Source organism: Colobus angolensis, unplaced genomic scaffold, assembly GCF_000951035.1.
Source record: "Colobus angolensis palliatus isolate OR3802 unplaced genomic scaffold, Cang.pa_1.0 Scaffold70, whole genome shotgun sequence".
Classification (NCBI taxonomy): Eukaryota; Metazoa; Chordata; class Mammalia; order Primates; family Cercopithecidae; genus Colobus; species Colobus angolensis.
Window position 1 is genome coordinate 8,526,302 of NW_012120710.1, and position 11,131 is coordinate 8,537,432.

The following is an 11,131-nucleotide window of genomic DNA, read 5'->3' on the forward strand; positions in this document are numbered from 1 at the left end:
TAGGTGATGATGAGGATGTTGGGTGTTATGGAGGGTCCACATGGTCTCATGGTAGATCATGGCAGCTGGGTGCTGCCTCCCCAGGAGGGACCATTGATATGAGTGTCTTGTTTGATATAAAGTTCAATAAATCCTCCTTTCTTCCTTCCTTTCCTTTCTTATTTTCCTTTCTGTATCCACCATAGTGATCTGGGGAAATCTCTTTCTAGCACAGGGGAGAAAGTTCCAATCTTTCACATTTATGTGGTCCTGACTCACAGGCAAACTTTTCAGAAGACCACTGTGGCCTGGTATTTTTTCATTTGTCATGAGTAGCAGTTTTGAGTAGTCTATGTGAGTTTAATATACTTTCTGGAGTCTGTGAGGTCAAAATTATTTTTACTATAATACTAAGATGGTATGATCTTTTACTGTTTAACTTCATTGACATTTGTACTAATGGTGTAAAGAAATGGTGGTTAAAATTGCTGGCATTGGCCAGGCATAGTGGCTCACACCTGTAATCCCAGCACTTTTGGGGGTCGAGGTGGGAGGATCACTTGAGCCCAGTAGTTTGGGACCAGCCTGGGCAAGACAGTGAGACTGACCCTGTCTCTTAAAAAAAAAAAAAAAATTCTGGCATCTGAGTACTACTCAAGGCAGTGGCACCAGGCCATACTAGAAGTGATTGTATTTTGTTACTAGTGCGGTGGCAGTAAAAACAAAGTTTTAAGAATGTGCTTGTCAAGGCGTGGTGACTAATGTCTATAATTCCAGCACTTTGGGAGGCCGAGGTAGGCAGATCACCTGAGGTAAAGAGTTCAAGACCAGCCTGGCCGACAGGGCAAAACACCGTCTCCACTAAAAATACAAAAATCAGCTGAGTGTGGTGGCATGCGCCGGTAATACAGTTACTTGGGAGGCTGAAGCATGAGAATTGCTTGAACTCTAGAGGCAGAGGTCGCAGTGAGCTGAGATCATGTCACTGCACTCCAGCCTGGGCAACAGAGGGAGAGTCTGTCTCATACACAAAAATAGAATGTCCTTGATTTCTAAGCAGAAGAAAGGTCCTATAAGAAGAGCAAACAAACAAACAAACAAATAAATAAATAATTGTAAGCCAAAGCAAAAATTTTTTTTTTTTTTTTTTTTTTGAAGAAGAGTTCTCCTCTGTCACACAGGCTGGAGTGCAGTGTGATTTCAATTCACTGCAACCTGCAACTCCCAGGTTCAAGTGATTGTCACACCTCAGCCTCCCGAGTAGCTGGGATTATAGGCACCCGCCACCATGCCTGGCTAATGTTTGTATTTTTAGTAGAAACAGGATTTCACCATGTTGGCCATAAATCTGCTCGCCTAAGGCAAAAATATTGTTTTTTAAGTAGAAAGAAAGAAAGAAAAAATATCCATGATGGAGCCATAAAATTATTGATTTTATAAATCTCGACCTCGGTTACACATTTGAAAGTATTCTATGTAAAAAAATGGAAAGTCTGGGGAGGCCGAGGACGGGGGTGGGTGGAATACCTGAGGTCGGGAATTCGAGACCAGCCTGGCCAACATGATAAAACCCCGTCTCTACTAAAAATATAAAAAATTAGCTGGGCGTAGTAGCGAACGGCTGTAATCTCAGCTACTCAGGAGGCTGAGGCAGAAGAATTGCTTGAACCTGGGAGGCAGAGGTTGCAGTGAGCTAAGATCCCACCACTACACTCCAGCCTGAGCAACAAAAGCAAAACTCCATCTCAAAAAAAAAAAGGAAGTCTGCATAACGCGCGTCTGCTACATACAGTCATACAATAGCTGTTGCCAGGAAAAGTGCTTTTGCAACTGTTTGAGACACAAGCTGAACTAGCTGCTGCTTTCACGGAATATTATTTTCATTTGTGAGAATGGCTGGCACAAAAATTGGCTGTTGAGACTTGAGTATTTGGCAGACATCATCTCAAAAGTACATGAAGTGAGCCTATCACTTCAAGGAAAAAAACTTGAAATAATACAGTATTTATTGCCAATATTAAAATTTGAGTGAAAATTAGAGTTTTGGAAAACTTGTGCCCACCACTAAGAGCCTGATAGTTTGTCAATACTTTTAACACTTTGCTGTTGAGATCAGTGGTGATATTAGTGGATATAATGTTTTATATTATCTAATAAAGTATATCAACGTTTGGAAGATCTGTACAGCTCAGAGAACCAGTATATTGCAGATGACTTTGTAAAGTCTTATTTTGTAAAACAATGCGTGAGTAAAAAGAGCCACTCAAAATGCAATGCAAGATAGATCAGTGGATCTCATTGTAACAGGGTTATTAAAGTTCACTGTATGGTTTCAGATTCCATATTATAATTAACCTTTAAGTAACTACTACTTTTTGAGTTTTAATTTGTCAAAGAAAAATTTCCACAATTATGTGAAAAGGCCACTAAAGTTACACATTCTTCCCTCTTCTTTCTTTTTTGTTTTTCTGGCGTAAAGATATGTATATTTAGGCCGGGCGCGGTGGCTCATGCCTGTAATCCCAGGGCTTTGGGAGGCTGAGGCAGGTGGATCACCTGGGGTCAGGAGTTCGAGACCAGCCTGGCCAACATGGTGAAACCCTGTCTCTACTAAAAAATACAAAAATTAGCCAGGCATGGTGGTAGGCACTTGTAATCTCAGCTACTTGGGAGGATGAGGCAGGAGAATTGCTTGAACCCAGGAGGCAGAGGTTGCAGTGAGCTGAGATCACACCACTGTACTCTAGCCTGGGGGACAAGAGCAAGACTTTGTCTCAAAGAAAAAAAAAAAGAAAAAGGAGATCTATATATTTAGAATTAACCAGCCATAATCAGTTTAGATGATCCCAATCATGTTGGCAACATCCAAAGCACTGCAATCAGGAGCCAGTTGAATATATGCCTTCTTCCCGCCATCAGGCATGATCGGGGTGTTAACTTTGGCCACACCAGTGTCACAGAGCTTCTTCATAGACTGTTTGAGGTGGTGCTTGTGGGCTTTCATTGTGGTTCATCCAGAGTGAACACAAGTGTGGTGTTGTCCTCTAGCTTCTTCATGGCGGACTCAGTGGTCAGTGGGAACTTGATGATGGCAGAGTGGTCAAGCTTGTTTCTCCTCGGGGTGCTCTTCCAAGGATATTTGGGCTGCCTCCAGAGTTGCAGTGATTTGGGCTGTCAGAAGGAGGTTGATGTGCGGATCTTCTTTTTTTGTGGCTGTGGATGCCTCTCAGCACCGCCTTCTTGGCCTTCAAAGCCTTCGCTTTGGCTTTGGCTTTAGGAGGGGCAGGAGCTTCCTTCTTCACCTTCAGTGACATCTTGTGAAAAGGGCCACTCCTCCGTTTTCTAACAATATCTGCGTGGGGCCAGATTTTCTTCATATATTGAAATTAAAACACATATCACAACAGCATAAATGCAGAAGTAGATATGAGAACCCAGTTATCTTTTTTCACTTTTTGAGACGAGGCCTCACTCTGTCACCCAGGCTGGAGGGCAGGGGTGTGAACACGGCTCACTGCAGCCTTGACCTCCTGGGCTCAAGCGATCCTCCCACACCAGCCTCCTGAGTAGCTGGGACTACAGGTACACACCACCATGCCTGGCTAATTAAAAATAATTTCTTCATAGACATAGAGATCTCACTATGTTGCCCAGGCTGGTCTTGAGCCCCTGGCCTCAAGTCCTCCTACCTTGGCCTCCCAAAGCACTGAACGAGCCACCTCACCCAGCCCAGTTGTCTTGTATTATTCCAGATATTAAAAAGATGTACCAAAATGTAAAACAGTGTTTCCCTTCTAATTTTTTTTCTTGGAAAATATAGTTATGCTTTATAAAAATATGTTATTTATGTTAACAAGTAGTGGGGTTATTATTTTAATAAAACTAATTTTTAAAATTTTAAGAATTTCTCAGTTCTGATTTTAAATGCTATAAATATATACTATTTACATAATCTAAAGTTTTTTGAGGTCCTCAGTGGCATTTAAGAAGTGAGGCAGTGGTGTGCTGGAGCTGGCTGGTCCTGCTCACAAAAGCCAATCATATGCATCTCTTTCCAACTCTGCATTCAATGACATCATATTGGTGCCTTGAAACTGGCCACAGGGATGTATTTACGAAACAGAAAACAGTGAATGCTATGAATCAGAGCTTTTTAAAAAAGTTGCTTATTAAACATAGACCAGTATGTCACTCTGTAAAAGAATCCTGAAATCAAAATGTTGGTGAAACACTGGTCTATTGGCTACCTCTATTTCTCTCCTCTGTCCCCTACCCACAGGGAATCTTCCTGAATCATTCTTTCATTTGTTCAATAAATATTCATTGAATGTCTCTATTTTCTAGGCATTATACTGGGAAATGGAGATGAGAAGATGAATAATTTAGGAATGTATTTGTGATTATAGAGTTCTTTGTTTAGCAGGGACGTGTGATAATGGTTGTGCTAGAAGTTGTTAATGGTAGTATAATAGGAGAGAAATTTCCAACCTAGACCAGGGCATGGGGGCAGAGGAGGGACTCCTAGGAGGGTGTCTGTATCAATTAGCATCCAATCAGGAGATAGAAACCACACTAAGATAATTTAAAGGAAGAAATTGTTCACCAGGTACAAAGTTGTTAACTAGGTAACCAAAAAGACAAAAGGAAAACACTAAGTTATTACTGGAAGTAGCAATTGCAGGAAGCAGCTGCCACACTGAGGCTGGTGGAATAAAGACACTGGAATTACTAAAATTTAGAAGCTTGAGTACAGTCCCATGGAGCTGAAATTCGGATACCAGAAGATGAGGCACTGCTCACCTGGTACTGTTGTCTCTGAGGTGGGACAAAATGAGGATGGTTCCGCAACTACAGGAAAAACTGCTAACTGAGTTAAGCTGCCGCTATGAGAGAAAATAATGTGTCTACTAGTGTGAAGAAATAATGCTATGGTAAGGCTCACAGGCATAAAAAGCAGGGATAGAGAAAACATGTAAGAAGTCCCTTCACCCTCCTCCCCACCTTCAGTATCCTTCTAGAACACTCTTAATAGCAGTGCCTAACAGGAAGCCAGCTGGCAAAGCAGAAATGTGGTTTGAAGAGTTCCTGAACCAGCATTATCAAGCAGAGTTCAGGAGGGTGTATTTTCAGCTGAAAGACAATGGCTTGGTAACTGACACAGTCTATCTCTTGGCTACTCAGCATCCATATTTACCCAACTATATGTATTCAATCTTCTAACCACCAACAAAAAGAACTTTACATTTCCACCCAAGATTCAACTATCCTATATATGAATGAAGACATTTTTACCTTCTCCCAAAATGAAAAGATACAAAGTGCTAATACTCATTGAATCAATTTCTGGGATACAGTCATGCCACCCATCTCTGTAGCATGTCAGTTACTCCTCAAATTCAGTCACAGTCTCACCTGAATGTAAAGACTAATTTGTACCGTTAACCTCTAGACAAATTTGTTTAAAATAATAAGGGAAAGAAGGAGAGAGGGAAATAGTTTCTCTCTCTCTTTCTAGACACACATACACACACACACACACACACACACACACACACAAATACATACATAGTAAGCAAGGATGAAAATATCCAAAGCTTTTTTATAACTGACCACAAGACCATAGTTGATATTTATCATTTCTCTCTTCCTTTCTATGTTTCATTTGTCCTCAGGTAGCACCTAAGCTTATTGGAGTTCTTTGCTTAGTAGTGTGATCCAAACTTTCAATACTGGAGTATACGAATATTCAGTTGTCCCTAACAGTTTTTAAATTGCTATAGTTTTATATTAAATTTCATTATTGTACATGGAAATACTAAGAGGTTCCTCAGAGAATCCCAGACATAGTTTCTCCCTGGTCCCAGACACAGTCCACAGAACCTTCATTGTGTAGCAACAACTCAATTCTTCCTCAGTAATTTGGAGGCAGTCATCCCAGCCCAAAAGGGCCAGGTGTCAGTCTCAACTTTCAATTCAGTGCAGACATTGTTGTGTTTCCCGGCAAAAATATTCTGCCATTGGAACCAAGATCTCCAAAAAACCAACAGAAATGAAAAATTGTAAGTATGAAAGGCAAAACTTCTGTGAGTGGTTGTGAGGTGGAATATTTGAATATATCTATTCCCACTACCCCCTTGATTCTTGGACCATTGTATTTTGGTAATAGAAGAGACAGCATCACCTATTGGTTGCTGATTCAAAGTGTATTTCAATCTAACAGAACTCCATTCCTCAACTGGCATTGCAAGAGAGTTCAAGAGGCAATTCCTCCATTCAATTAAGCCAACTGCTTCTGGATGGTAGGGGTCTATGGTAAGATCAGCAAATTCCATGGGAATGAGCCCATTGGTGCACTTCTTTGGCTGTGAAGTGAATTCTTTGATTAGGAGCAATGTTGGAATGCCATAATGGTAAATAAAGCATTCTGAAAGTCCGCAAATGGTTATATTTGCAAAAGCACCACAAACAAGGTAAGCAAATTCATATCCAAAACACATGTCTATTCTAGTGGGGACAAATCCCTGCCTCCCCTATAATACAGGGATGCACTGTCATCAGTCTGTGCTTGGTAGCTGGCTGGTCTTCTAGGGAATAGTGCTATACTAGGGGCTCAGTGCTGTTATTCTCTGCTGTTGGTCCTTTAAGCACTCCTCAGTAACAGTAGCCAGGTCAGCCTGTGATGTTAAGCCTGTGAATGACCTCCATTCTTGATCTTGTGACCACTTTATACATGGGCTCATTCAGTGAGCTGTATGATGGCTGGTGAAAGAAGCTGAGTGATATATAAGAATATGACACTTTTTGTACACTATTATTGAGAGCTTCCTCTATAGCAGATACTCTTTGGAGGGCATTCACATGAAATATAAGTGTCTTCATGCTGTACCCATTATGAGAGACGTATCCACACACTTCTTTACCAGGCCTCTTCTTACCAATATTCAAATCCTATTCTTATCAAGTCCCTGAACATCCAGCCAAGCTCTAAGAAACTGCCCATGAATCAGAGTAAGTCCATACTTATAGCTGTTTCTGAGTTCAGACAAAGTGGATAACCAAGTGTATTTTTTTAAGTTCTGGACTTGGGTGTATTTTACATTACCACCATCCAGAGCCACTCCTGAGTGGAAGTGTGCTACTGCACTGTCCACTCCAGTTTGCCCCAGAATACTGTCTTAGCATCTGTAAATACAGCCTGAACTTCCTCCTCATTCAAGAAACTTCCTAATGAGGCCACAGGTATGGATTGAAGGAGAAGGACCAGGAGTTGATGTTGAAGGAGTAAAGCCACCTAGTTAGGTAACTTAGTTGGGTCTTCTGGATGTGTGCGAGGTCAATCTCTTTTACACTATTTCTACTTGGTGGTAGATTGCTTCTGTGTGCACTTGACTTTATGCAGCCAACTTTTATGGCTAGGAAGGGCATACAATTCATAATGGAAAACTCAGGCTACACGTAAGGCATTCAGTACAAGTATCGAGCTGGAGCTGTTTCTGGAAAGGAGAATGGTTATCTTGAGAAGAGTCATAGATTGGCTTCAAAACCCTGAGTTTTACATTATGATTCTCCAATTGTTGTTTGGCAGAGACTTCCTGCAACATCCTACTTGCCACAGACATGCCAAGTATCATTGCATCTACTGGGTTATAAAGAAGAGCCATTTACACTTCAGTCTATACTTGCTCTGGTCCCCCTCAGAACTGGCAGCTTTATTGATTTAATAAGATTACTTGTAAATGGGAATTGAAGTAGCTCACTCGAATGTAGGAGATATTACCTCTAAAATCCAAATGGGTCTACCTAGTGTTTTTTCTCTACTGGGGGACTTTGCAAGGTGCAGCAACTTATCTTTCACTTTGGTGGCAATCTTTTGAGATGTTCCATACCATGTGACCCCCAGGAATTTCACCGAGGTAATGGGCTTCTGAATTTTCATGGGGGTTTATTTCCTATTCTCTAGTTCACATGGGTCTTATTAAATCATCTGAAATACTTGCTACTTCCTGTTCAGGTCCTGATCAGATCCAATCAACATAATGGTATCAATGCAGTGGACTAGTGTGATTTTATGTGAACTGTCAAGATTATCATAATCTCTGCAGATTATATTATGGCAGAACACAGGATTGTTGACATAGTTCTTAGGCTACTTCAGGTAAAAACAAACTGTTTCTGGTGGTCCTTGCAAACTAGCATGGAAACAGAAATATTTGCAAGTCAATAATGGCATACTAAGTGCCAGACACTCTTGATTTGTGTCAGAAATGAGATGACATCTAAATATCAACCGCAGTTGGAATCACCTAATTAAGTTTTTGATAACATGTAGTTATTCTCTAGGATCCCTCCAACCTTTGTATAGGCTGAATGGGCAAATTGAATGGGGATGTGAGAGGTATGACTACCCTTGCTTTTTGTCACATCTTTAATGATGAAGCTAATCTCTGAAGTTCCATCAGGGATAAGGTATTACTTGTGGTTTCCAATACTGGTAAGGGCAGGAATTTCCAGGGGCTTCCACTTGACTCATTTTCACCATAATGGCCCTCAATGGGTAAAGATTCAATGAGACCACTGCAGAACATGCAACAGAATTCTCCTGCCTCTGAGTTATCCACCTGAGTAAGGAGAGAGCTGCCTTATGTATCCACCCCTCAGTTACTGGCTGAGGGCTGTTCTCACGTACAGGAGGAATAGAATCTGGAGGCCAGAGAGAAACTGAACAGGGCACCTGCCGCATCTGCTACAGTTATTTGGATGGGGAGGTTTCTGAGTTCTACTTTTAACGCATTGAGAAGTTAATGGCATCTAGCAGGCTGTTGGATTAGTGAGTCTGAAATTGAGGAAAGAGAGTTCTAGCTCTTCCCCTATATTCCCATGGCTCTGTGCTTAGCTCTGTCATAGCATTTACTATGCTTTACTTGAATGACCTACTTACGTGCTTGCCTTTTGACCAGAATGGAAAGGGGCAGTGTCTTTTTTTGTTGTTGCTTTTCTGAAGTGCCCATTCTGGGGCCTGCCACACAATAGTTGTTCATTAAGTGAAGTGCATGTTTTTCTCCTCACCAATATTCCTGTGCTGTTTTAGAAAACTCTTCCAGAAATGGTACAGTAACAGCTAATATATAACCAAGAGAGCATCAGCTGCATTTGGACACTGGCCCTGTGCCTAGTTACCTTTGGGCAGTGGGGAAAATACTCTTCCCAGGGAAAGCTGGAGTGGTTGGAGTCTATAATTAACATATAGTGTGTATGCTAATATTATATGTCCTATACTAGGATACAATGCAATGTACATGCATTTAATTGATTGTCTTGCACTCTAAAAGAATGCTAAGTCATTTATTGACACCACATGCAATTCCTAAAACTCAAAAATTGACTGATAGTATTCATACAGAGTTTACATTATTTCCTGAGAATGAAAACAATGAATTATTAACAGTAAGGCAAAGTAGGCCAGGCACGGTAGCTCACACCTGTAATCCCAGCACTTTGGGAAGCTGAGGTGGGCAGATCAACTGAGGTTGGGAGTTTGAGACCAGCCTGGCCAACAAGGGGAAACCCCATCTTTACTAAAAATACAAAATATTGACACTGCAGACCAGCGACCCGGAGCAGCTGGGAGGCGGTGAATAATAGCTCTTCAAGTCTGCAATAAAAAATGGCCTCCAATAAAACTACATTGTAAAAAATGGGGGAAAAAAAACAGAATGGAAAGAGTAAAAAAGTTGAAGAGGCAGAGCTGGAAGAATTTGTGGTGGAAAAAGTCCTAGATCGATGTGTAGTGAATGGGGAAAGTGGAATATTTCCTAAAGTGGCAGGGATTTACAGATGCTGACAATACTTGGGAAAATTTAGATTGTCCAGAGTTGATTGAAGCATTTCTTAACTCTCAGAAAGCTGGCAAAGAAAAAAGATGGTACAAAAAGAAAATCTTTATCTGACAGTGAATCTGATGACAGCAAATCAAAGAAGAAAAGAGATGCTGCTGACAAACCAAGAGGATTTGCCAGAGGTCTTGATCCTGAAAGAATAATTGGTGCCACAGACAGCAGTGGAGAATTGATGTTTCTTATGAAATGGAAAGATTCAGATGAGGCAGACTTAGCGCTAGCGAAAGAGGCAAATATGAAGTGTCGTCAAATTGTAATTGCTTTTTATGAAGAGAGACTAACTTGGCATTCTTGTCCAGAAGAAGCTCAATAATTGTTCACATTGTTTTTTTATATATATTTATATATAGATATAAAATTTGGGTCTTGGATTTTGATTTACCAGTGTGACGAAATAACTACATCCTAATGAAAATCAGGTTTGATGTGTTCGTTTTGAAAGTAGCATTGGAAGAGTTGTTGGGGGTTTTTTTTGCATCCATAGCACTGGTTACTTTGAACAAATACATAAAAGCTTTCTGTAGTTGCTTCCTTTATCAGAAAAGAAAAAAATACAAAAAATTAGCTGGGCATGGTTGCAGGCACCTGTAATCCCAGTTACTAGGGAGGCTGAGGTAGGAGAATTGTTTTAACCCAGGAGGTGGAGGTTCCAGTGAGCTGAGACCATGCCGCCGCACTCTAGCCTGGGTGACAGAGTGAAACTCCACCTCAAAAAAAAAAAAAAAAAAAGAAAAGAAAAGAAAAAGAAAACCCAGTAAGACAAAGTATATGAATCATACTGTTTCTTATAAATAGGAAATTGATTATCACAACAAACCCGTATATGAAAGAAAATGCAGTTTGGTCTGAAATAGAATTTCAGTGTATATTTTAGAGTCATTAAAACCTAATGATCAAGTTCCTTCAGTAGCATTAACAAATAAACAGGTATTTGATTCCCAGTACTTGTGCAACTGGCTGGGATAAGATCAGAAGTTACCATAGTTCAGTGGCTTCTGAGAACATACAGCACTCTATACTTACAAAGAAATAAAACAATAACTGCTTGGTTTACATTATTATTGCTCAATATGCTACATACTATAATTCACCAAAAAAATTTATACTTTTCAATTGAGTATCCTGAGGTTTTTGTTTTGTTTTGTTTCATTTTGTTTTAAATGGAATCACCGGAAGGTTAGCATAATTTGGAGCCAGAATTGCCCACACAGCTGTCAGGTTTCCTGGGCACATTGCAGATCTGAATGTGGGTCATA

The 11,131-nt window shown here is 40.5% G+C and overlaps 1 pseudogene across 1 annotated transcript; it reads left to right on the forward strand.

Moving 5' to 3' along the window:
• The first annotated feature begins 9,643 nt into the window (after positions 1-9,643).
• On the forward strand, positions 9,644-10,416 carry LOC105501336 (annotated as a pseudogene). The gene has a single exon (XR_001000180.1). The product of XR_001000180.1 is annotated as a chromobox protein homolog 3 pseudogene (transcript).
• Positions 10,417-11,131: the final 715 nt, after the last annotated feature.